This window comes from Rhinatrema bivittatum, chromosome 12 (genome assembly GCF_901001135.1).
Source record: "Rhinatrema bivittatum chromosome 12, aRhiBiv1.1, whole genome shotgun sequence".
Taxonomy (NCBI): domain Eukaryota; kingdom Metazoa; phylum Chordata; class Amphibia; order Gymnophiona; family Rhinatrematidae; genus Rhinatrema; species Rhinatrema bivittatum.
In genome coordinates this window covers 49,982,673-50,009,648 of record NC_042626.1, presented here as the reverse complement: position 1 = coordinate 50,009,648, position 26,976 = coordinate 49,982,673, and the positions used below count along the sequence as shown (strand labels likewise).

Genomic DNA, 26,976 nt, shown 5'->3' with positions numbered 1-26,976 from the left:
AACCCTTCCCTACCGCTTTAAAGCCGCGGCATGCATTTGCATGCGATTAGAGGAGAGTATCGGGGAGTTAGTGAAGAGAACTGTGCGTGCGGGGAGGAAGGGTGCGCCTGACACTACCTCACTGTTTCTACCTCGACCTTACTGTATCGACCTGTGGGTGATACTGCAGTTTGTTTAATAGTACAGCCTTTTCCTCCAGTTTTAGCCATTTGATATTAAGACTGTTCAAAATTATCTGGTGTCTTTGTCCACATTCAGAAACCAGGACTGGTGGAAGCACTAGGCAGCCACGTAAAGCCACAGGTTTGAGGGCTTCCATCAACCCTGCTCAGATGTGGTCTTTTGGCTGTGGACTCTTCCTGACGGCAGTTACCCTGGCAATTATTCCTCCTTCCCACCCATGCAGGCCCAGAACAGGAAATTGTATCACATGAATAGGAAGCACAAGCTGCCACAGCTAAAAGGAGTGGCATCGGCATCCACCCTGTAATACCAGAAGAAGCAGGACTCTGGAGGTGGAGCAGCATTGGCTGGGCCCGTGCAGCCTGAAGGAGCAGGAGCAGCATTCACCCCTTGGGGCCAGAAGAATGAAGCAAGACTGAAGAGGTGGAGCAGCACTGGCTGGGCCTGCACAGCCAACGAGAGGAGCAGGAACAGTGCTGGCCATGCAAGTGAGAGAGAGGAGAAATCCCAAACAGCTGTGGGGGCCCATGAAGGAGGCTGCTGCTGCTTGTATGTTCTAGAGGAGGAGAAGAGTATGTATGTGAGAGTGAGAGAGCATGTGTGTGTATATGTGTGAGAGAGACTGCATGAGAGAATGAGTGTGCATGTGTATGTGTGAGAGTAAGCGAGCATGTATGTGTGCAAGAGAGTGGGTGCATGAGACAGAGAAAGTTTGTGTGAACCCCCTCTCCTAATCAACAACAATCTGAGTGAGTGGAAATCAAACGTTTGCAGGTATGGAGGGTGGGGGACATTTAAATCCTTATTAGTTTTAATTATTGGGTGTTATTCAATGTATCTGATGTTTTGAAATATTTTAATGGTGTTTTGGGAGTTTTTAAAAACATTTATGAAATGTTAATTACAGGATTTTCTATTTGTGAGCTGTTCTGAAATACTTATTTACATTAATACTAGCTGACACTCACTGAAATTCCCCGGGGGCCTCTATTCACAGACCCTCTCTGCAATCCAAACCCAGCATTCTCTTCCACCCTCCTCTGCCCCTTCTTTTTTACTGCCTTCTTCTGGACTAAATCAGCCTCATATCCTTCAAGCTCCCTACCTCCACCATAAACTAACTCCTGCAACACAAGAAACCTCTTCTCCCTCCTGCTACCCTGTCTCCAGTTACCAAAGATCTTTGCCTTGGGGCTTACGTTTGAGATGCAACAATTGTAAGTAGAATCTACCTGTACAATAAATAATTTCAAACTTAAGGAATCTTTGTCTTGAGGACTGATTGGATAGAAAGTTTATCTGCCTGGATGGCAAACTCGAATGTCTGTCTGATCCAGATGCATCCCAGCCCTTCTCTTCAGCAGCTCCCCAGCACACTTGATCCCCCTTCCTGGGACTCCTTTCCTCCCCTTTTCCTCTCATGAGCCAGGGCCCAGGTCCAGTGCATTCTGCCCCCTCCCCCCCTCGGCATCCCAACCCCAGCACTCTCTGCCTCCACTCCATAGCCTGACCCCAGCATACTATGACCCGCCCTCCCTACCTCTACCCCATCTCACTAGCCCTCCCCAGCTCCACCCCATATGGCGACTCCATCTCACTGGCCTGCCCCTCTCCTTCCCCAGCCCAAAACTCTTCAGTACTGTTTTTCCAGCTCCCCAGCTTGACCTCAGCACACTTCAACCCTCCTCCCACTATTTACAATAAAATTAAAACAAAACCCTGAAAAACCGAAACTAGACAAAAGCCCTCCCTCCACCAAACCCGCGTAAACTAAGGACCCCTTCCACCCAAGGTCTTACCACATCATGAGTCTGTAGGAGTTCTTGGTACCTCACACCTCCCCTACATATTGTGAACCCCCTCACCAGCCCAACCCCAGCCACTAACCCCCAATTTATTAAAAAGAATTCTGTTTCCAGGCCCATGTCTTTTGGAGCAGGAGTGATCACCTCATCACTTCTTTCCTGCTCTGGCACCACTGAGTTTGAAGTTTGGACGTTAACAGTGATAATATTGTTGTGTGTGTATGTGTGTATATGTGTATATATATATATATATATATATATATATATAAATTTGAGCCTCGGTTTAGGTTCCTACACAGTTTGACATCGGGAGGAAGGCTCTGATATATTTAAGAACATCTATGTTAAATTGCATAACACTTGCTTTGACTGTGGAACTGAATGAATTGGGTATACTGAAGCCACATTAATTTGACAAGGTCTATACCCCCTGATGAAGCCTCTCCGGGCGAAACAAAAATGCCTTTGTCGGGGTTTCCTTTGAAAATCTGTACCTTTTGAGTTCTACGTTAACGTTTCCTTTGCAATCAGACTGCCATCATTCTTCATTATCATCAGCATTTGATACATCACATTATTGGACTTGCTTTGTCTGATTCGTCTACCCTATCTTTCATTACCAGTTATATTATGTATCATGATAATTCTTTGAAAACTTTATTCAAATTACAACATCCGCAGTCATTTGTTTGTAATTGTATGATTTATATACATATTTTTTGTGTAAAAAAAAAAAACGTTTCTGGTAATTTTTCTATTACAATATGAGTTTTTTTCAAGTAGTTTGAGTAATACCAGCTTTTTAAGGTTTGATAAAAATAAACATTTATTTTTAATATTTGAGATATAAAATTGGCTCATCAGTGTTCTTTATTGGTACTTTATATTTGTTTGATATTTTAAGAGGAATGGCAATGTCTTTGTTTTTCTATGGTTGCACTGCATATGGAGTCTGGCTTGCTGAAATTTCAGTACAGTTTTGGTCTGCACATTTCTATTTATACATCATGGTTTCTTTATTCTGTATTTGGTCAGAATCTGTCTGTCTACTGCATGTGTGGTTTTTGTGTAGAAATAGATAGCAGTTTGGCTTGTCCTGTTGTTCTAATAGGTGTATTGGTGTTTTAGGGCCTGGTGTAATGTCTGCAGTGTTGCTTTCATACATGCAGATACAGTAAAATTTGCGGGAGAGCAGGCGAGCGCTCGCTCTCCTGTGCGCGCGATTCAGTAAAAAAAAAATATTCAAATTAGGGCCCACGGTAAAAAAAAGAGGCGCTAGGGACACTAGCGCATCCCAGGCCTCTTTTTTGACAGGAGCGGCGGCTGTCAGCGACTTTGAGAGCCAACGCTCAATTTTGCCGGCGTCGATTCTCAAACCCACTGATAGCCACGGGTTTGGAAACCGGACGCCGGCAAAATTGAGCATCTAGTTTTCAACCCGCGAGCCGATTTTTTTAATTTTTTTTTCTTTATTATTTTTAACTTTTAGGACCTCAGACTTAATATCACACTGTTAACCCGCATTTGGACGCGCGTTTGACGCACTAGCTTTACCCCTTATTCAGTAAGGGGTTAATAGCGCGTCGAAAACACATGTCCAATCCCCCCCCTGAAATTAATAGTGCCTGCACCGGAGCGCACTTTACTGTATCAGCCTGATAGGTAGGTTTGTTACTGTTTTTAGTGCATTTCTGGTATGGGAGGTTTACTATATTGTAACTACAATTCTGTTTACTCATGGCTTTCTGACGATCAAACCTATACATGCGTTACAGTAGGCCTAATATCATATGGGTTCCAAGTTCTTTTCTGCAGAGTTTTCTGATTGGTCCCACGTAGTTCATATAAATAATAATATGCATGCTGTTGTGATATTTTTATCTCAGAATATCCTATTTCATATAAAAAACTATACATGCTGTCTATTTTATGTGCAGAGGTTATAGATTTGGCAGTGATTTGACAAGCTAATTGTTTATTGGGGTTTATGATTATGCATGTTTTATTCTGTAATCTGCTCAGAGCTCTGAATGTGCAACACAGAAAGATTTTATTTGATAAAAAGTTTATTAGAATTATGGAATTTTCAGCAATGAATGTGGGGAGGATCTCTATTACCCTTGCACTGACCCTAGCCCCGACTGATTGAAAAAAATAGTAGGACACTATTCTTTTTAATAGTTTAGGCCATTTTTTCTAAAGAGCGCTACTATACAAAAAGCCTCCCATACCATTTTGGCTACATGCATGGGGCTTTGGCTCGTGTCCCGACGTTGCCATATTTTGGGGCTCAACAATTCTGGAGAAAAAGGAAAAGGGCAGAGGCCTAACTGAAATGAGAAACGGAGGGAACAAAAAAGGTCGACGCCAAATGCAACAAAGAAGATGCATAAATTATTTTTGGAATAATGATGACAGTCGCTCCCTGAGCTTCTGTGTTTTCCAACATGAACTATATGATGCCAGCAAACTGTTTATTGAAAGGTTTACATTTGAAATACGCTTATGGGAAACGAGGGTCAGGGAGGGATTCGTCTCTCACATGCCTTGCACACCGTGAATTGCCCCTTCTCCCTCTCATTTTCATTACATGTCACTTGGATAGAAAATAAGGACTATAATCTTGCACGCTCCCTAACCTTTCCCCTGTGTTGCAAACTGGCATTTCTTACATCGTTTCACTTCCATGCCTTAGCTCAGCCTTGCGGTGCTGACCAGGACCGCTCATGGCAAAAGGAATAAACCGACCGGGCTTCCGTCTGCACGTTAAGCGCGGGGAGTCACGTGTCCAGCGTTTGCTAAGCATCCTGGGTACTGAGGTTCTAGCGTACCGAGAAAGTCTTTGGGCAGGGCGCCGGGATGTTGAAAGGATGTCGCTCAGACGTCTCGCCAAGTGAGAGCGCAATCTGGGTGGATACCAGTGTTAAAGGAAAAGGTTTACCAGTTAAATGGATTAAAAAAAAAATCATGCTTCTGTAGCTACCGGGCATGTTCGTTTTCTGACTAGCAGCGGGAGTACAGCCTTCTGGATTACATGAGGAGCTCTGCTTCCGATGCTAGCTACGAGCTCCAGTTTTTAAATCATTTAATCAATTATTGTTTTCATAATCGTGTCCCGTCAGGCAATCCTTTATGCTTAGCGGGATGCTAAAGCTGTCCTTTAAACTACGAGGTCGCAACTGTGCTCCCTGAGGCCCACTCTCATCCCCAAATATATCTCCCAAATAGTCGTTGCGAAGATCTTGAAAACCAGACCTAATGCAGGGCTTGGTCTGAGAACTGCCATCTCAGTTCACTTAACCTACAAAGTGGGAAATTTATTTTATTTATATTACATCTTTTGGCAAGGAAGGATTTAGTATTTTACGGTTCTAGGCACCGTTGGTGCTTTCATTCTCTCACCACCTGTAAGGGCCTGTTACAGGGTAGCAGAGGACCGTTCTGTGTTGAATGAGACTCAACAGACCTGGAAGACAGCAAATCTTAGCCAGCCTGCTGCCCCTAAAAGTTTGCTTCCCTGGACATAGGCATAATAAGTGCCTATTGACAAATCCATGGCTGCCTTTTGGCACTTCAAAACAGGTTACATTCAGGTACTTCCACATCCCCAGAGGGCTCACAATCTAGGTTTGTACCTGAAGCAATGGAGAGAGAAGTGACTTGCTCAAGGTCACAAGGAGCAGCAGTGGGATTTGAATCCTGGCGTCCCTATTTCACAGCCTGCTGCTCCAACCACTAGGCCAGTAGTTCTCAACCAGTGTGTCACCAAGCACATGCAGGTGTGTCACTACACTTCCTGGTTCCCTGGTGCCCCAGCGAGATGCAAACTCTTACTCTGCCTGGGCTTGAAATGCTGGTAGCCCGGGCAGAACGCAGCAGGAGAGCTGGAGTCAGCGGCACTAGCAGCATGCTCTGTTACAGAAGGGGAGCGCTAGGAGAGTGATCCCATCTTGAGGGGATTGTGTGCCCTTGGGCCTCAGCACGTCCCCAGAAAACTCCAAGGTTGCACTGAGGGTAGGCGAGGCATATCCCAGTAGTGCAAGAAGTGGGGCTGGAGCTGCTAAGACAGCCAGAGCTGGAGCCACTGCTGCTTTAAGGCTGTCACAGCCCTGGGTCCTGTCTGACTGTGGTGAGCCGCTGCAGTTCCTCCAGCGTGAGGTGTTTGTCCAGAGCTGTTCTTCCTGCAGGGCTCTGCGGTCTTGGCGATTCCTCAATCTACCACCACCAGTAACCTGTCCGCCTGCACTGAGTCAGACTGCTTGGGGAGAGTAGGGGGTCCTCTTACAAGTAGGTAAAGACCTATTTCTGTGTCCCTCCCCCGTTCTGTTCTTTTCTCTCACTTCTGTTGGTGAGGGAGGGAAACAGAGAGTGCTCCAGTTCACAACTTCTTGAAGAATGGGGTTGCACTTCTGGTCCCTCTGGAGGAAATGCATTTCATAGTAACAACCACAATGGCCCGTCCAATCTACCCAATAAACGTATTTAAAGTTGTAACTGCCTTTCTGGTTCTTAATTTCTATTCACTTGCCATTAAGGATCCTTTTTACTTCAACAGTGTTGTACTGCCAACAAAATCCTCAGGCTGAAGGCACGTTTCTTACACACCTTTTCCAGTTTGTGCTTATAGTTAACCACCTTCTCTCGCTTAATCTGGGTTGGAGTTAAGATTTTGAAACCCATTAGGCAAGGCCAGAGAGGGCAGCAGTGAAGAGGTGTTAGAGCGCCAGCTCATGGCCCTGAGTATTTGGTTTCTTCATAGTTCGGCTAATTCCGGCACTGTTTTTAATATGGGGTACGAGCAGTCACTATTTATTTTAATGTTTTTCTATAGAATAAAATTACAATGATCTTTCTTAATCCCTTCCGCAGGGCACAACCTATTCCAACAACCCGTTCAGGCGCCCCCCTTTTCCAGTTCGGCAAAACTTCCCAAAGAAACCAAAGAATCGCGGAAGTTTGCAGACCACCGCGCACGCGCCTGACAGCACAGAGGACGGGAAGGGCAGCGCGAGGCCCCTCCTCTTCTTCTGGGGGTGGGGGTCGCGAGGCCCTGCCCTCCCTCTGCGTGCCCGATGCGGGCACGAGGCGGCGCTACGGAGCCCTGTGCGCGAGCTGTTTCGTGGCTCGCGCTGCCGCCAGGCCCGGAGGAGGGGGAGGGGTCGCTCTGGTGTGCTTTTTTTTTTTTTTTTGTAATCTCCTATTCCCTCACGAGCGACCAAACAGGCGAGAGAGAAACCAGAGTGCGCAGCCCGCCACGCACCAGGCTCAAAACGGCGGCCGAAGCGTTGAGTCGGGGGCGGACACCTTCCTTCGGCTTTCTTCCCCTTTCCCCTCCCTACCTCCCCCCCGACCCTCCTTCCCTGTCCCCTGTCCCCGGGGGAGGTGCGGCGAACCGTGCATCGGCGGCAGCTGGAGCAGCTCTTCTCCGAGCAGAAGGTAGGGGAACCCCACCCCCATTGCGGGCTTGGGGGTCGGAGGCCGCCGCTGGCTTGTTGGAGGGGAGGAAAGCCCGACCCTAGTAATTCCCTCCCTGGTTCTGAAAATTAAAGGACGGTAAAAGCGCAGAAAGTGCGCGCAGAAATCAAGGGGGGCGACGGCGACGATGAGCGTGCTTAATGACAGTTCGGACAGCCGCTCCCTGCCCCCCCCCCCCTTCGCTAAGTTACCTGAAGGGGGCGGGGGCGAGGCACACGTTGCACTGATGGCCGGGGGAGGGGGGTGGTTGTTGTGTTCGCTTTGAGTTTCTTGTGTGTTATTTTGTTGTGCCCTTGCGGTGAGCTGAAGGGAGGGAAAGGGGTGGGGAGCGGAAGGGGGCCCCAGGCTCTTAGGGGGAAGGGGGAATCTGTGTAAACGCAAGCAAATAAAGTAGCCGAATACTTCCCCCCCCCCCCACGCAATTAGTGGGGAAGCGGAGGGGACACTCTAGCTAAAGCACGGATTTGTCCTTTCCCTTCTTCCCTCCACCCTCCCGATTCTCCTTGACGGTTTCGCTGCAGCTACGGCCCGAAGTCCCATCGCCCTGCCCGCCGCAGGTTTAGACAAATATTGTTCATTCCCGGCAAGGGATCGCTCCTAAACTGCAGGATCCGGCCTTTTCTGAGCTGCTTTCTAAATGCATACAGTGTGAGGGATTCTTGCTCTAGTATGTAAAACACTTTTTTTTTTTTTTTCCGGTGGGGAGTGGGTGTGTCAAAAAATGAGGCTAACGTGGTGGCTGAGGGAAGAGGAGGAGGAGGAGAAGGGGGATCGCAGAGAGGTCTTGTTTTGGACAGGGCGATTCTGGTGGGGAAAGGAGAGAGCCCGGTCTGCTGGTGTGGGAATGTAAACAAGGGAGCGGGGGAGGATACCCAGACAGTCTCTCAGTCTGTGAGATGGGTTTTTATTTATTTATTTTCTTTAGAACTTACTTATTTGCTGCTATATGTTTGCAAAGGCCGTGCTGACTTGAAACGCGTGCGAAACGTAAATAACTGTGGGGATGGCATGCGCTTTCCAATCCTGCTTGCTTGAGATCAGAGCCTGGCAGACGGGGGGGGTAGCAGGGTTTGGTTTTTTGTTTTGTTTCTTTAGTTGCGTTGCTCTTCGGGGCTCATTTCAGCAAAGGTGGTGTGTAGGGTTTTTCAAAGGTTGGTTTCTATGGGTATAATATGTCGTCGGTGCCTCTCACTTCTCGACGGGGGTTTTGGGGCGTGACAAGGCGAGATGCACTCGTGTTGCCCAGAGATAAAAGGATTTCTGTTGGATGGAGACGACCACAAATGTCTCGCCTGTGTTGGGCATTCACATGGTACCCGGTGATGTGAGATTAGGTGGATGCTGGGAAAACAAAACCACCAGAACGTTTCCGTTTTACATTCGCTGCGCCCTGCTGAGGCCCGAATATGACGGGCAGATCGGGACCCTAAAGCCCAACTAACTCACTTGACTACAGAGGCTCTTCTGTGCTTATCCCAGGCCTTCTTGAATTCTGTAACAGTTTTGTTTTTTTTGCCTTCTCCATCTTCACAGGAAGGCCATTACAGGCATCCACCACCCCACTGGTGAGGAATTGCTTCCCAGTGTACCCTCTTTCATGTAGACATTTCTTGATACAAAAAAGAAAGGTTTGCTTCTACTGCACATTATGTTCCTCCATGTCTCTTCTCTTTAGTGTGCATGCATAGTTAGATCCTTAAGTGTCATTATGCAGAGGCTTTTGGTGCAATTCTGCATTATTTCGGTATCCTTCCCCCTGGACTTCGTGCCCGTGGCTTAAGTGTCTCTTTGGAGACTGTAACATGTCTGCAAAGTTGCCAAGCGGGGGAGGGGGGCATTTGACTAAACGGTAGGGTAAACTTTGATTGCATCAAATAGAGAAAGAAGTGAAACATTGTTTCTAAGCTTGGTTTTTTTTTTAGGTCTTTTTATTGTTGTTTGAAGCTGAGTGAACAGATACAGTTTGCGATGGTGTTACAATACCTGAATTGCCAAGCTGCACTGAGGCTCCCAATGTCTGGCACCTCCTGTTGCACCTGTGTTGTGCAGTGTTTACAGCAGAAGACACACCCTTGTTGTGTCCTATTGCTGAAATAGAAACTGCACTTTTTTTTTTTTTTTTTAAATAAGATTTTGCAGGCAGCAGCTTCTGAAATAGGCGAAGGTTGGAGCTAGGTATGTTTTACCCATCAAGCATGCAATTAGCCACAATTACCCATTGTCTATGAGAAAACCCAATGATTTACCTTCAGGGCTCTCGGCTGTTCTTTGTTCAAAACTCTTGGCAAATATCAGACTATGATAGGAATATGGTTTATCCCTGTAACAGACCTGGGTGCTACAGGTATTTGATGAGACCTTTCTGCAAATGTAAATATGTGTATAATACTTATTAACTAACAAAACCCAGTGTGTTATGGGACTTGGAGGCCTTGCTGTACCTATCGGAATATAAGAGCTACAAGAGTCGTTGTGATTTTGACGTATGTGAACAAAAACAAGAGAGGGCCATTGGTTTTTAGTGAATTAAAAAAAATATCATTGGGGGTGAGTAGTGGGGAATTCCACTTTGAACAATAAGTTTGTTGTCCAGCGTCTGTACCAGACCTGCTGCTGTGCTGCTGCAGTGATAGGCCTTAGCCAAATGTTGGCCGTCAGGGCTCTTTCCTGAACCCTGCAGTCATGGTCCCTAAATCCCAGCCACTAGGCATCCCCATTGTGTAATGGCTATGACTCCCTCCATCCACCCAGGGGTGGTAAGTGCTGCCAGCCTGTCTGGGAAGCAGACCCTCATGTCCCCGAGCTCATATGGCCAACCCTCTTATTATAGATGGAGCTTGCTGGATTTCTCACCTGCACACATGTAGGCTTTCTAATGCTGCTGTTTGGGGAAGGGGGGGTGTCTTAATAATTTCTTTGGCCGTCAACTGTTGGGTTGACTGCTGTCTTTAGCTATGAAAAGGGACTAGGCTCAGAATGCATAAAAACACTGACTTATTTCTGGGATCTGTTGAAAGCCTGCACTGCTTGCTGGTTCAGTCTAACATTGCATAGGTAGTTCATTGTACTTCTAATTGTCTGGTGGTGATCTCTCCATGTGATCCAGGAGAAGCTGGGGAAGAGAAATTCACTCACTGTGGTGTATCTGTAATTGATTCAGCAGTGAAAAAAAAAATTACTTCCTGACCCCCAGCTATGGCTGTCATTTTAAGTCCCTGGATCAGCACTTTTCTTTGGAGCAGGACTTCCTAAACTTTTAGCCAGTATGACTTGAAAATTCATATGACGTCCAAAAACGACCAAAACAAATTAGTAAGGATGCTGCCCCCCCCCCCCCCCCCAATGGTCACTGCACCCTACCTGCACTCCAGGCTGATTCTGCCTCTCAACCTCCACCCTCACCAGTCGATCCATTCTCTTAATCTCTATCCTTTCTAGAGGGCTTTAACCTCCTCCCCTCCAGCAGAACCCCTTTTTCATCCTCAGCCCCTCCTTACATCTCCCAGCCCCTTCCACCTCCCCAGCCCATTCCCTTTCACCATCTCCAGCCATTTTCATATCCCCCTAGCTGCTTCTCTCTCTCCCCCCAAGTCCTTTTTAACCACCTGCTGATCCTCTGTCATCCCCTCTCTCTTGCCCTATCTCCCATTCCCTCCTCAATCTCATCTCCCATCCTCTCTCTCCAATCTCCCAGCCTCATTTCTCTCATCCCCCAACTCCTCTTCCCCGGTTGGCCTTCTGATATTCCTCTTCTCTCAGCCTCCATCACTAATCCCTCTCTAGCGGACTGAACCCTCAAAACCCTCCTGCATCTGATCCATTCCTTCTACAAGCAGCCTCCCTGCCAGGATCAGCAGCAACATTTTCCTTTGGCCCTGGGTCACAGTTGGATGACAGCTGATGGGGGGGGGGGGGGAAAGAGGGCGGGCAGCCGAAAGGGGCAAAATTTTTATTTTGGATAAGTTCAACGGTTGTGCTGTGTGGAAAGAGAGGAGCAGTGGCAGTCTCCACTGGCCTATGCGCATTCAGTCCACCCTCATGGCTGCTCCCAAGCCCGATGGTGATCTGCAGGTGGCAGCAGCATTAGTAATGAAAATCAGCACAAGGCCTGAGCCCCAGTGCAAGTTTGCAGGCTCTGATCCCTCCTCGAGCAGGCCTTTCCCATTACCGTGGAAACTCATGGGAGGGTGGGATCACTGCAGGGCCTGTTAGTGTGTGCTGGCTCACAGGCCTTTCCCGTTACCATGGAAACTCATGGGAGGGTGGGATCACTGCAGGGCCTGTTAGTGTGTGCTGGCTCACAGGCCTTTCCCGTTACCATGGAAACTCATGGGAGGGTGGGATCACTGCAGGGCCTGTTAGTGTGTGCTGGCTCACAGGCCTTTCCCGTTACCATGGAAACTCATGGGAGGGTGGAATCACTGCAGGGCCTGTTAGTGTGTGCTGGCTCACAGGCCTCATGCTAACTTCCGCTATTAATGTTGCTGGCACCCGAAGAGCACAGCTGTTTGAGGAACCTGTGACACACACACCCCCCCCCCCCAGCTGAAGGTTTTGTGACCCCCATTTGGGGTCCCAACTCATAGTTTGGGAAGCCCTGCTTTAGACTGTTCTCATGTCCTTGGTCACATTTTTCATACAGAAACTTGTCCATCTTACATTTTTTAGTTACTTAATGGCCATACTTTTATTCTGCCTAAAAGACCATCTTCTTGAGGCTGCTTTTTATCTCTTAAACTTATTGATTTGTCTTATTGATTTTAACCACTTTTTTTTTTTTATAATAAATACAATTCCTGTAGCTTCTGTGCCTTGACTAGACCGAAAGTTCTGTGGAACAGGGATTTTCTCTTATTTGTATTTTTAGAGCACTGTGACAACATGTTCTGTCGTTTTGAATAAAGAATCCCCTTCCTCTGAAGGTGGCTGAAATAAACTGCAGGAAAAAAGTTGTAGGGGATAACCCTTTTTTTTTTTTTTTTTTTTTTAATTGGACTAACTTCATAAATGTGTTGACTAGCTTTGGGGGGCTATGCTGCCTTCAGCAGGGTCATTACAGCTTGGTGAAGAGAGCATAAGGCTCTTGCAAGCCGATCACAAATGTATTTAGGCCAATAAAAAGGTTCCAACTTCAATTTACTTATTGATCTTAATTTCTGCATCTCCAAGTGGACTCGCGGCACAAGTGCAAAGCTCAGAATGTGGTGAAATCTCTTTCCCCTGAGCTTGGAAGGATGGCTCTGCTTTTGCTTTATGTGGCTGGGATGAAAGGGTCTCCTGGGAGACCTCTGTGGGGGTTCTATTTGTATATTTAGTGTCACTTTAATCACTCCCTCATCCATTTTCCCCTCCCCCCTTAAGTTAAATAGCTTTATCCTGGACAATCTTTCAGCAATATGTCAGTCATGTTCCAGCTTAGTAACCTGCTTTTTTTTTTCTTTTCTTTTCATGAGTTTTGTAACATTTTTGGTATCCCTGTTGAAAACGGGTGCTCAGACCCTCAACCCCATGCTCCCGCTGCGGTTTGGCATAGTCTCTTCGCTGCCAGCTAGCATAGCTAAACCTTAATCTGATTCCTTTCCTGGTCAGCAGATGTTGTCTTTAGCAGCTCAGTACGCTCTTTATGGATTGGCTGTCATAGCAGATCTGCATCATTTAAAACCACTTTTAAAATGTTCAGGCTTGGAGCGTGGCATGGAAGTGCATTTCCACTATTGCAAATCCAGGTGCGGCCTGCTCTCCTCTACTGACACGCATGTATTTACTTCAAAGTTTACTTCAAAGTATCTCCTTCAAAGTTCTCATTAAGATCCACAAGGACATCCACAATATCGCCCTTCTCAAGCTCAGTAATCAATTCCGTCCACACACTTCAGACAGACCAGTCAGGAGTGCTTACAAAGGCTCCCTGTATGCCCCCCCCCCCTGCCAAATCATCCCTTAGAAATCGTGCACTATCAACAGCAGGGCCTACTCTATGGAATACTCTTCCGCCAGATCTACGGCAAGAACCTAGTCACCCTACCTTCAAGAAATACCTAAAGACGTGGCTCTTCATGCAAGCTTTCCCCGAAGCTCAAGCTCACCTTGACGCCTCTCGAACAACATGGTCCAAGGCGCGAGGATAAAGTGATCACACCTCACTCTCAACACAGCCCACTTGCCCTCATCAGGATCAAAGAAGTCATCAAGGTGGCCTACGTGGAAGCAGGCAAGTCACCGCATTTACAAGTCAAGGCCCATTCTACTAGAGCCCAGGCAGTGTCCTGGGCGGAAACCAAGATGCTGTCACCTGCCGAGATCTGCAGGGCGGTGACATGGTCCTCCATCCACATGTTCTCCAGGTTTTACCGCCTGGATGTTCAGGCTTGGGACGACACAGCATTTGCAAGGGCAGTACTAAGTGGGTCACGGGCAGCCTCCCACCTGGTTCGGGAGTAGCTTTTATACATCCTATTGGTCCTGAGTCCATCTGCTACATGCTAGGAAATGGAGAAATTACTTACCTGATAATTTTGTTTTCCTTAGTGTAGACAGATGGACTCAGCATCCCACCCACAGCAGCCATTACTCATGGAATTCTCGGGGGACATCCCCGGGAGTGAGTGACTCAAGGGTAAGCCATGCTTTCCTTCATCTAGGACACCCATCCTACTGGGTGTCGACGTTTCTCGGTTGAGGGCACTGGCGGTCTCCAGCAATAGCCAATTCAACCAGTTCAAGTTAATCAAGTTATTCAAATTAGTCAGTCAAACACATATCCACAATGTTTTTCGAGAAGAATACTGAAGAGCTGCACTTCCTGCAGGGGTATATGTTCTAGGGGCTGATGTCAGATTGAAATCTGATCCGTCTCCAACTGCAATCAGGAGTACACTATACCCATTGGTCCTGAGTCCATTTGTCTACACTAAGGAAAACGAAATTATCAGGTAAGTAATTTCTCCATTTGTAGAGTTTCAAAGCATTATATAACCCCTCCTCTTCCCCCTCGGTTAATCTTATTTATTTTTTCTTTTGCAAAAGATAGAGATGTGTAATAGCGTGGACACTCCAGATGGAGTGGAAGAAGTGAGGAGTGACCTAAAGATAGTTTGAGGAATGGTCCAAGAGATTAGCAACTAAGATTTAGTACAAAAAAAAGGTGCAGTCATACATTTGGGGAACACAAAAATCTAAAAGGTTGTGCTGGTGGAGGTGGGGGGAGATAGTAAATATGATTGTGCTGCTCCTGTTTTGTTGCTCATTTGATCTCAAGGTGGCTAAACTAGAACAAGGCAGTAGCAAGAGCCAGAGGAATGCCAGGATACATAGGTAGAACCTGTAGAAAGAAGGAGACGACAGCTGCCTCCATACTAATTGCTGGTGAGACTTCACTTGAATATTGTCTCCCCAAAATAAAGACTGGAGTAGAGGCTGTGCAGAATCTGCACCAAAAGATCTTAGACCAGATTTGGAGGACTTCTTGACAGAATGCGAAAGAGCCTGTTCATTCCTATTTATGTGAATGTGGCCACCTGGTTGTCTGTCTGGTTCAAGGTTCTCTTCCTGAAAGAACATAAGAACATAAGAAAATGCCATACTGGGTCAGACCAAGGGTCCATCAAGCCCAGCATCCTGTTTCCAACAGTGGCCAATCCAGGCCAAAAGAACCTGGCAAGTACCCAAAAACGAAGTCTATTTGAAGGTGAAAGATAGGGCATAGAACATGGCTCGTAGCTCCAGTTTGGATTTGTGACTGATTCTCCACCAGGATCCATGATCCCTGGGTCCACAGTGTACCAGTGTGCTCTCCCCCATCTCCACCCTTTGGTGGAGGCATCGTTAGCTAGAGTCAGTTGATGCAATGGAACACACAATAAAAGGCAGACCTTCAGAAACTCCAGATTCATCCACCACTGCTCTTATCTTGGGGGTCACCGAGATTTGGAGGGATAAAGGCTGATAATCCATATTGAAGGCCCTGTGTGTACAAATGAATCAGAGGATCCACATACTCCGTGGCAGGCATGTGTCTGAGGAGGACCAGGTCAGGCCTTACTGACGTTATTCTAAGGAGGAAATATTTGGTAAGAACTGAGAATGGACAGAGTTGGCTTCATCCCTTTCCAACTCATGAGGACACTCCCCAAAATGAGAAGTGTCACCACTTCATGGTGAGGATGTGCTCTTTTCTCCGGAAGCGCTTGGAGAGAAGCATGCATCAATGTGGGACCTTGGGTGGCTCCAGTATGTGAGAAAATTTCCTCTGTGTTGGACAGGAGAGGATATGGTTTCCCTTTCTAGTTTCTAGGGCTTAAGGAGGCAAAGAAATTCTTCACTAGTTCTGATAGCTGGGCCCCGTGGACCGGAGACCCCTCTGTGCTGGAGCCGCAGAAAAGACACCTCCAGAAACCCTGATTTGGTTTGTCATCACCAAGGGTGGTCTATAGAGCCGTGGAGGAACTCTGTGCTGTGGCAGTGACTGCTTCTAAGGCACTGTGAACTGGTTGTATTGTAACTTCCGTCGAATAGAGCTCTGGTCCATTGGTAGCACCAGCTGTGGCTGCCACTATGTCTTAAACTCAGCGGCAGAACTCCCGGGCTTAAGTGCCGAAGCCCTCTGGTCCAGTATAACTGATGGCGCCTTGGTGTATCATGCCAAGTGGGGCAGCTGTGCCTTAGAGTGTGAGCTCTGTGCCGAGAACATGGGCTGTGTCCTTTATTAGCCCTGGGTTTGGGTAAAACAAATGTCTCAGTGCCATGGTAATCTTCCGTGCCATGAAGGATGAAGGGACCTGTGCTGACAAGGAGGGGTCTGCTCCCAGAGCCTTGCGCTGATGGTTCTGAGGAGAAGGCCCCCCAAAAGGAGTCCCTCATGTTGTCTGGGCATTCTTCTTGGGGCTGCAGGCTTCTTCGCTGTGGTCAGCCCCTGACTGAGGTGGATCTGGGTACCGGTGCCTTTCTGTGCATGCGGGATTGAATTGGGGAGGATTCTCACCTCAGCTTCCTGTGTCGAGGACTCTATGAAGCCTTGCTTCTAGATGAGGAATGGTTCAGCCTCTTGCTGAGGACATGGGATTCTTTCCCACTAGCACCTTCCTTAGGGCCCCCATCTTCCAGGCCCAGTGCCGCTGTGCCCTAGGACATCCAACCACAGCTGTAGCTTTTGGGCCCAGGTAGTAATAGCAGATGACATCCATTCGTAATGGATATCTGGTATCTGCAGATATAGATCTTGAAGCCGCTGAGCATGGGCTTCTCGGCCTTGGGCTTCTCCATGCTCATCTTAATTTGTACTTCTTTTTTTTGTTCTTTTTTAAGAACTGGAAAGTTATGTTTGAGGGGCTACTGAGGCAATGGCAAAAAAAAAAAAAAAGCAGCAATGCATTAGGTCAATAGAGAGAGACTGGGACACGTCCGTGCCATAGCTTTGATGCAGAAAGACTGAGCGACTCACGAGGCAGAACTCCTGCACATGCTCAGTAAAGACTTTTACCGACTCTGAGAGTTGGTTCCATTTTGGTGCCATCGGATGACGTCTCCCGCACATAATGGCTAATTCATGTCCACTTGTTGATGGAGAGAGGAAGTTCTAGTAAAGAAAACTAAGAAGTGAGACTTAAAATGGTAACCTTAGGGGTAACATAAGCAAATAATTCTTTACAGAAAAGGGGGTGGATGCCTGGAACGGCGTCCTCAGGGAGGTGATAGCAGCAAAGAGAGTAACTTTTTTTTTTTTTTTAGCACAGGATAAACTCAGAAGATTCTTAGTTGCAAGAAAATAAATGTATAGCTGGAGACTGAGCAGTCTCTGTGGAAATGTAGTGGGTAGGAAGAAGGGCAGAGACCGGATGTACCTTGCAATCTTTATCTGCTGTCGCATTCTGTGTTTCTCTTTTGCCCTAAATGGTCCCCAACCCTCCTTCCCCCGTGTTGCTGCTCTGGTGAAGAATGCATAGTTTATTGTAAAAGAGGGGTCACTTTTCCTGTTTTTCATCTTTCTCCCCCACTCCCTCCTGTTTCAGGAAAAGTAAATAGTGCAGCTATGAACTTCCCTTTTACTGCCTGGTATAAAGCTTTCAGTCACAAGACAAGTAAAGTCCTTCAGTCCTCACAGGCTGTGTCGTATCGGTACGCACGCGACGCTGTCTGTCCGGCACCAGTGATACTCTTGTCATGGATTTTGCTTGTTTGGGGGTTCAGTGCGGCAGCCTTTCTGGTTTACAAGTTGTATTATCAACATTTCCTCGTCTGAGTGCAGGTTTCAGTCTCCGGGTAATGCATGGTGCATCTTTCCTGTTGACTAAAGATGGGTAAAGAAAACCTGAGCTCCTCCTCCCCCCCCCCCCCCCCCTTCTTCCTGTCCTTGTGAATGCCATTGTGTTTCAGTCCTGTTTCCTGCTTTTGGCCACCTGAGATGACACAATATCTGCAGAAAATCTCTGGGAAGGTGCATAAGCACGATTAATATCTGACATGCAACTATGATTTTTAACTGCAAAGGAGAGTATCAGGGCGCCCAGTAAATACCATGAAAAAAAAAAATACGTGCGGATAAGATTTTCCTCTTTTAGAACATAACTAGCAGAAAGGTCCTGTTTACAATGTGGAATGCTGCGTCAGCTCATAACTCTCTCTCTCGTCGGCTGCAGTGAGATGTCGGGCAGTTCCTGCTTTATCAGTTTTACTTCAGGCAGCGCTGCTGCTGCATGGAGTGACTGGGGCTTGCTGCTTCTTCCTAGGCCATGAAGCTATTAAATCGGTCGGGAGGATGCGGCCCCCCTCTCTTTCCCGGTGATATTGTATGCGCGTAGGCCTTGTTGTCACAGAGTTTGAAAGGCCTGGAAGACCTGCATGGGAGTAAACATTCACAGGACAGAACTGAATGTTTTATCTCCCCCCCCCCCCCCCCCCCGTGCTGCCTTCCTCTCAGTACGGCGATCCTCGCTCAGGTGTTTTGTAGACTAGGGACTTATGATTCCTGCTCAGCTGACAGCTCTGGGTAGATGTCTGCAACTGTTTTGTTTCCCTGTATACTAGAGAGAGTACCTGATACTATAAAGGTCTTGTGCATCCTTCTGCCTTTCTTATTTACTGCTTTTTTTTTAAAATAAGAATCCTATGCTGTCTGGTTTTAAATAATGTTTTTAAACGTTAGGTTGGCAGCGTTTATTTACTTTCTCCTGCTCGCTTTGCACTTTGCAAAGCACTCTTGTTAATCCTGCCCCAGGGCCCTGGCAGCTTCTTTGTGTTTTGTTGGGTTGTGCTCTTGCCACACGGCATTCAGGAAGGTGGGGGGGGGGGGGGTCGGGGTCTGTATCAAATCCTTAGCTCAGGCAGACAGATCATGCCTTAGGGGGGGGGGGGGGGCTGTTAGCATTGCCTGTCTGTTCTCACAAGCACAGCCTTCTCCATTCATGCGGAAAATATTCCTCTGTCTCGATGGGCAAATGAGATACCGAAGGTACTGTGGGTGCTGGATTCTTTAAAAGGGGCATTACCTAATTGAGGATGGATTGTGTACATTTAATATTAAATGTTTCACTTGGTCTCACCTGAAATGTTTGAGAACACGGGATTTAAAAAGACAAAACACAAGGTAACGTGCATCAGATACCTATTCGTAGAAAATTAATTTTGCTGTTGTAAAATCCTGCTTCTTTTATTCTAAATTCATGTGACTGGATATATAAATGCATAAAAAAAATCACTTTTATATGTTGTGATACTTTTCATTGGACCGATATATACAAATAATCCAAAGATGATGTCATCCTTGACCTTTCAGGACTGTGGGGCTGATGTCATAAGCTGAGCTTTAAAACTGATGGCTGAAATTCAGAGCACACACAGTTTCACAACACACATGCTTTTTTTTGGGTTTTTTTAACTCCTGATGTAGTAAGCTAATGGTATGCTATTGCAGCGGGAGGTAAAAAAAATGCAAACAAACCTGAAAATGTGTGTAAATGTTTAGCATGTATAAAAACATGTATTTTTGTACACAAAATATGGTTTGTGTTCCAAAAATGCTTTCAGTTCAGAAAGCAATTATTGTGTGCATAAATCATATTTTCTGCGCAGAAAATCCCAATTATAGGTCCTGCCATTGGAACTCTAGCATCTGCTCGTGGACTAACATTAGCCCTGGAAACTTTATTCCACCTCGGGCTAGGAGTTAAATTTCCAGCACTAAGAAAACATGAGGTGAGCCAGCATTGGGGCTAATGCCGTCATTAGCTTGGGATTTGCATGAGAAGGTGCTAATGTGTATGCACATTGTTGTACGTAAAACTCCTTGCTGCAATCGGTAGTAAAATTTGTGCACAAAAGATATATGCAAACCTGCGGTTAAATTGTGCACTCTGCCAAATGTACCTTATTAAATCAGGCCCTGGATAAGTCCTTTCTTCAAATGGCCTGTGGTATTATGTAGTGCTCAGTTTCAAAATCGAACCAGGATACAGATTTCGCAGCACATTGGGACAAGCTTAGATTAGGGCTTGCCCAGCCGGTTCTTGAAGACTTGGAGCCAAGTAGTAACCCTACACCCATGTCATTATCTGCTGTGGACATCGCTTGCTCCACCGCCCATCAGTGGCAGCATCATAACACCATCCCCTTCCACCCAGACAGCAAAAGAGAGAGAGAGAGATAAGACTTCTCTGGCACTCCCCATTATCACACTTTTTTACTAATGCACTGGCAGCAGGAGTTCAAGATGCAATCTTCCTGTTTTACTGAGTTAAAATGCAATTTCTGATTACAATTATATGAATATTAATTAGCAGTAATCTGGTGCTGGTGGCATTGTGTGGAATAAGTCTGCATTGGATGCGAGTCCTTAGCCTGTGGTGCGGTGGTTGCAGCCTAGCAGTTGAACCAGCTGGGCCCATGCCGACAGTAGGCAGACACGCTCAAGATTGGGACTAGGTCTGAGCTTCACCTATACCAATCCCTTTTCCCCACAAGTTGAGCCCTTGGGTTCCAGGGCAGGCGATGGTCTCTAGAGTTGTCAGGCAGCGTCAATAGGTAGGCCCAGGTCAGGCAGGCAGAAGGTAAACAGTGTCAGTATGCAGGCAGAGATCAGGCAGGATGGGTATCCAGGCAGAAGACAGGGCAGGCAGGACAGGTATGTAGGCAAGGTCAACTTCATGAGACAATTAGAAGAGGAGAGACCATGGAAGGAAGAGCAGGGTCAAGGGCCAGGGCAAGGAACTGGAGCATGGAGGTATGGCAAGGACAAAGAGCAGGAGAGCAACACGCACTGAAGGCAAGGCACAGCAGGGTACCTGTTGCAAAGGCATCAGCTGGGAGCGTGGCGGGGGTTTAAATACCCTGCCGCATTTTAGTAAGGGATTAGGAAGTCTATGGCAGGGTGTCTGGCTTTTGGGACAATATGGGAAAATCTGAAATATTGAACGGTAACATACTTGTGGAGCAAGTGGAAATGCTGAAATTATCATTCCCATTCCAATGGAAGAAAGAGAAAAAAAGAAGATATTTAGGGGGTGAGCATATGCTAGGAGTGGAAGCACTTATTTAAAGAAAATTGTAAACCCTTACGGGCTAATTTGAAAATGAGCACGCATGCATGCGGAGATACGCTTGAATTTTAAATCGTGGTTGTGTATGATTTGAAATACGCCTACCTCACCTAAAGTATGCTCCTAATTTTAAGAAGTTACTTGAGGAAACCCACTCCTCGTATTTTCCAAAGTCTTTGCTGGCTTTAATGCATGTAGGTAAGCAGATTTTAAAACATTCTCATGCGGGGGGATATTCCCAGCTTTTCCAGTTACTCCACCAGTTTTCTCCATCAGCCTCAAGGACATCCAGACCCCTCTGGTTCTTCATCCTGCATGCAAACCAATTGATCCAGACCCCCCCCCCCCCCTCACCCTGTCGCACAAGCCCAAGAATGTGAGATCTGCAGACTTGCCCCTCTCATCGGGAGCGGCAGTAAAGTTACGCGGTTAGCGAGCTGCTGCACCCTCCAGTTTTAAATCCAGTTACGTGCACAACAGTTGGGGGCCCCGTCCCGGAGACCCTATGCCCTGCCCCCTTTTCTTTTTTTTTTTTTTTGCTCGGGCCCTATATGCACATAAATCGCAGTTTTTAAAATCCGCATTGCACACGTGCAGCCCACATACAAGTGCATGTGGGCAATTTAGCCTGAGCAACGCATCTTAAATCGACCTCCTTAAATGTCCTAAGAAGGTGAAGGATCTGGGATTGTGGTCAAACCGTACACTGCCTTGGCTAAACAGAATGGCAGTAGTGAAAATGTGACTGCATTGCCGAGGTGGATTTTTACTTATTTCAAACTTTGCCAGTTGCATTATCAGATACATTTTATAAAGCAATTACGGCAGCAGATTTTTAGCTTTATTTGGAATAGCTGCCCTCCAAGGGTTTTCCGTATAATTTTGTATCGGTGCGGGGGGCGAGAGGATGAACCAGGGAGGTCTGACAGTTCTTGTTCTTAAGCTGTGATGTGTAGCGGCTCGGCTAATTGGAGCTGGCCACAACTGGGCAAAGTTAAATCCTGGAGTACATTAGAGCAGATTTTGATAGGGGGAAGATAATTTTCAAACTCTTAACCTGGGCACCACATCCAAGGAGATGATGTGGTCGAATAGCTAAACCCGTTTGTCGCCCATTCTTGTCACATTTGGGGAAACGTTTAGGAAATTGTTACTAGGATCACAGGATTTTTCCCCTCTTGCTCCTATTGGCGTGAATAAATATATATTGTGCTTGGGAGATGCCCCATTTCCTTTAGGGCAGCGATGGGATTGAGAAACATGGGGCAATTTTCTCAACTCTAAAGAGGTTATTTATTGCCTTTGGAGATTTAGTATGGAAATATGGCTTAACAGAGAGACAGATTTTGCTATCTTCAAATTAAAAATTTTCTGCCCAATAAAATTATTTTTCAAGGAACAGAGAGGCCATTTAATTTATTTGAAGAGCTGTTGTACAAAAAGGGATCTGAAATAGGACTGATTTATAAAACAATTTATAAGTTAATATTGCCAGCATTGAGTAATAAACCTAAACACATTTGAGACTGGGAAATGGAATTGGGTGGAGAATTAGAAGAATTTGAAGGGGCTCAGTGTTTTGGCTGAGCTGCAAAAAGCTCCGTTTCGGCTCTGATAAAAGAAAATAGTTTCAAGGTTATCTTTCATTGGTACTTGACACCATTTCGATGGCATAAAATGCATTCTAATGTTTCTGGCTTGCACTGGTGGAAATGTGGATCAGGGATACTGTTGGGCATGTCTGGTGGGAGAATTCAGCTTTTCTGGGATAAGGTTAAAGTGGTGATTTTTTTTGAAATAATGGGAATTACTTTTACCTTTGGACCAAAAAATGTATTTGCTATCAATCATCCCAAATGAGTGGCCAGCGAATCGGCAGAAACTTATGGTTCAAATCTTGGTAGCGGCTAGATGTTTAAGTAGCTGCGCATTTTCCAAGAGAAGACCTACCCTCTATGGACTCTCTCATGCCGCGTGGACAGTGTAAATTATATGGGAAAGCTGAAAGCACTATGGAACGAGACATTGGCAGGTTTTCAGGCTGAATGGGATCCGTACAACAAGTGGCGCTCCAGTTCTAGATGAAAGGACGCTTGTTGAGAAACAAAACAGTTATGATTACTTGTCTTGGACACCTATTTACAGAGAGAGAATTTGGGCAGTACCTGAAAAGGGAAATTGGGTGGGAGGGAGGGGAAGGGGTGTTGGGGATCTGTGAGGGAGAAAATAAAATAGGCTAAGAATTTGGAATACTTAACATTACTATTAATGTCATTCTGTGATTTTGATATAGTATGGTAACACAGCTGATTTGTATGTTTTATATATGTTTCATAAAAAAATGTGATTACAAAAAATAAATACTGCTGTCATCTCCTGGCGCTGCTCTTCTGCTTCCCGCCGCAGGGGTCGCCTTAGTGTTGTGTGCGCCGCGCGTGCACCTAGGAGCAGGGCTGTGAATAGCAGTGGGTGGCATCTTGAGAAGCCCTGGCATCCTGGAGTGAGTGCAGCTGGCCAAACATTACAAAGTCAGGTAGTGGGAAAAACTCCCTTGTTTCCAAGAGGCTTACTCTCGGTACTGGAACTCAGGGAGAGGAGGTTTCCTGGCTTGCTTGTGGTCACCTGCTGGAGGTTGAATTAAAACCCTGAGTCTCCAGGTCTCAGGGCTCCAGAAGCCTAGGCCTCTGGTGATTGGGGGCGGGGCAGGGGGATTGTCAGGCCTGTATTTAAGGCATAGGCGACATAGGCAGTTGCCAAGGAGGAGTCTACTCCAGCAATCCATTTCAAAGGGGCACCTATGTGGCACTTTGGGAAGTGGGAACGGGAAGGGTACTTCCTCCACTTTCCGATGTACAGGGTTTCCCATAACCCGTTCTCCAACCCTGCTTATGGGCACAAAACTCTTAAGCCTGACCCTCGTGCTTGTCCCGCTATAGGAATGAATAAAGGCTTGAAATTGTCAGAGATTGGCTACTTGTGGCTTGGACTGGCCATTGTTGGAAAGAGGGTGCTGGGCTGGATGGACCTTTTGGCCTTACCCGCTATGGTTTTTCTTATGAGTGAGAGGGACAGGAGTCCCTAGACCCAACGGGATAAAACTGTAATGCGCTCTGATTAACAGACTCCTGGCCAAGTGTGCGAGTCCAATGAGATGGGAGGAGAAAGTGCCGCTGCCTGACAGGGTGTTTGTCGTGTTCCTAAGCGAACATTGATGTGTTGCGGTGTTTTAGGTTGGATGCCGGCCTCTCCAGTGCTGATGTTCCCCTGTGATGCATTGGGCAAGCCAACTCTGGCCCAGCTGGATACCAGTAAGCATCTTGCTGCTGCCTGCTGTTCTTTTCCATTGACTTGCTTTAGGTTCTGAGCAGAGTGAGGGTGGGTGGGGGAAAGCCAATCTGCATTGATTAAGTCTTGCATCTGCACAACTCCGACCGCTGATGTGGGGTAAACATCATAGCTTCTAAGGGCCTTTTGTAGAAAGTCGTTCTCTTTGGCAAGGCATTTTTCCCATGGTAATTCCATAGTTTTACAGAGACACCTAAGCCTCTCTTCCGTGAACACTTCCTGTTACCATAGTGCCATTGCTTGTTGAAATTGTCTAGCAGTTGGAACTCGGGGGGGCAGAGGGAGTAGGATTGTACTTATTGATTTTTCATGGTAATCATTGTGCAGAGATCGTTGGGCCTCTAGGAGTGCTGTGGAGATATTTGTGCATTCTAGAAATTTCATGCTACAGGTGATAGCTGTCTGTATTGATCACAGGGTCACTCATTTGAAGCTGAATTCCAGTGTGCTTTTTACAATTTAATGCACTGCTTCAGAAATCCTACATGTAGTCATGTCTGGTGCAGCTGCACGTTGGGCTCCCTAGGTGAAAGGAGAACTGGGAACAATATGATTATGGTCCTTTGTTACCACTGGTGCCCAGTTTGTGGTTGCACAGACTGAAATGCGTTTTCATTTGCACACAGAAGCTCCCCGCTCTTCGCTGGCAAACAGTTTTAGAGCAGAAACCATTAACAGGGGAGCTTGACTGTATGAGACATCCATAAGCATTTTATGCAAGATGGATTTGGGGTGGGATGAGACGAAAAACAAATCCAAAACATAAGAAGCAGTCCACCAGATAGCTTTTAGGTTAAAAATGTTGTCTGGACCAGTCTGATGTTTCAGCGGCCGTGGTTTGTGCTCGCATGCAGGAGGCCTAGACCTTCTGGGTTTGGCTTCTGATGGTGGGTTACCCGTGGAGGCAGTGTTCCTGCTCTGGGGATGGAGTCTGCACCCATCGTATAACAGTGTCTCCTACTGGCTGGATAAAAGTGCACTGGTCCCGATTTCCTGAGTGAACCGTGTTCCAAGCTCTCTTATTTTTCATTTTCTTTTCTGTTATGAAAGTCATTGGAGGCAATTACTGGGCTAGATTGGGCGAAGAAACCATGAATGGCAGCAAATGATGGTTGGTGGCAAAGTAGCTCCAGTGCAGGCCTTGTTCTGATTGAACTGAAAGCTCAAATGAGCAGGAAAACGCTTGCAGGGAAGTTCCCCCTCGGCTCCCCAAGCTGTCCACCATCTGTGTCATACGTACAGTTAATGAAAAATGCCATAAAATTGTGGCTAGCAACACATTATTATAATCTTGTTTTACAAGAGGAGCCTTTTCTGCTTTGCCTGTCTGCTAAACATCAACCAGACAAGGAGAAATGTCAACAAACATGAAGTGCAGATGCAGGGTTTTGAACTTTTGGGCTACTTGTTTAAATATTGCCAATTGATGACGTCTCTTGTAAATATTGTGGTTTGTTTCATAACCCTTACTTTGGGTTGTTATAAACCTCGTTGCATGGTTGATTAGAAGATTTGTTGTATTCTAGGGAACACTATCAGGTAGCATTTTTTGTGGCATTCTGTAAAGGGCGAATGTCGCATGACATCATTTGCATTATGTATTCATATCACCTCTGTTTACTGCCTTGGGCAGCCTTGTCAAGGCCAGGAAGGCAATTTTAAACATTTTTTCAATATATGCAGTTTTATTTTTATCTTTTTTTTTTTTAATGAGCTATAAGCTGAATTCCACTCTGAATGGTGGAGTCAGAGACCAGAGTGACCGCGTAAAAGAAATGAGAGAGAGAATGTGTGTGGTGTATGGAAGTAGATGAAAAGATATTCTTTGCATGCCTGAAGTTGTGTGGGTTTTTTTGTTTGTTTTAGATAAACCAATACAAGGAAGCTATCCAACTAAAAATAATAAAATGTCTATTAGTGCCAGCTAGAGTCTTAGGGGCAGCAAAATGGAAAGTTAATGTAGACCCAGACATGATTGATTGGTAGAGTATGTGAATACAGTGCTATGGAGAGGTCAGACAGACAGAAAAATGAGCATAATGTCTGGGAAACTTGGTATCCCTTTCTGAACACTTTTGGAAGATGCAAATAGAGAGCGTACGAGTTGGTTAGACCATGAGATGCTTGGTTGAGCCCACTGTTCATTTCAGTAAATGGTGAGACCTTGGTTAACTGGCTGATAGGAATTCAAATGTGGAAAAAAGGCAAATGATGATTAAGGAGATTATTCTGGCAAGAGGTGGTTAAAAAAAATTGTTCAGCCTCTCTAAGTTACATATTCTCATTTAATTTTTCTTTGATTCTTTGTTTTCCTTTTTCCTATTTTTTTATTTCTGAATGTAATTGCTGTGTAACATTTGAAAACTTAAAAAAAAAAAAGTCAAATTGAAAAAGAGCTCAGTTTCTCTTTCCCTTATCCTGCATTCCAGCTTCCCAAGGAAGTCCATCCGCCTTTTTAATTGGGCAGGTCTGCCTCAAGCACACCCTCCCCATTGTGCCGGCTGCCATTACGTTAATTCAAGGGGGGTAATGTGTTCCAGAGCGCTGGAGTGATTTTGAGAAAAGGCCCTAGATCTAGTCTGCTGTGTCCTAAAACTAAGTTGCGGTACCAGAAGTAAATTACAACCTTCAGAGCATAA

At 46.1% G+C, this 26,976-nt stretch overlaps 1 protein-coding gene across 4 annotated transcripts in view; it reads left to right on the top strand.

The window, feature by feature from the left end:
- The first annotated feature begins 7,181 nt into the window (after positions 1-7,181).
- The window catches only part of LOC115073684 (signal transducer and activator of transcription 5B), a 226,170-nt gene continuing 206,375 nt past the window's right edge, over positions 7,182-26,976 (top strand). For all 4 annotated transcript variants that reach the window (XM_029572300.1, XM_029572301.1, XM_029572298.1 and 1 more), the window contains exon 1: positions 7,182-7,424. The gene's annotated coding sequence lies outside the window, so the exon portion shown is untranslated. The remainder of the gene's footprint in view (positions 7,425-26,976) is intronic.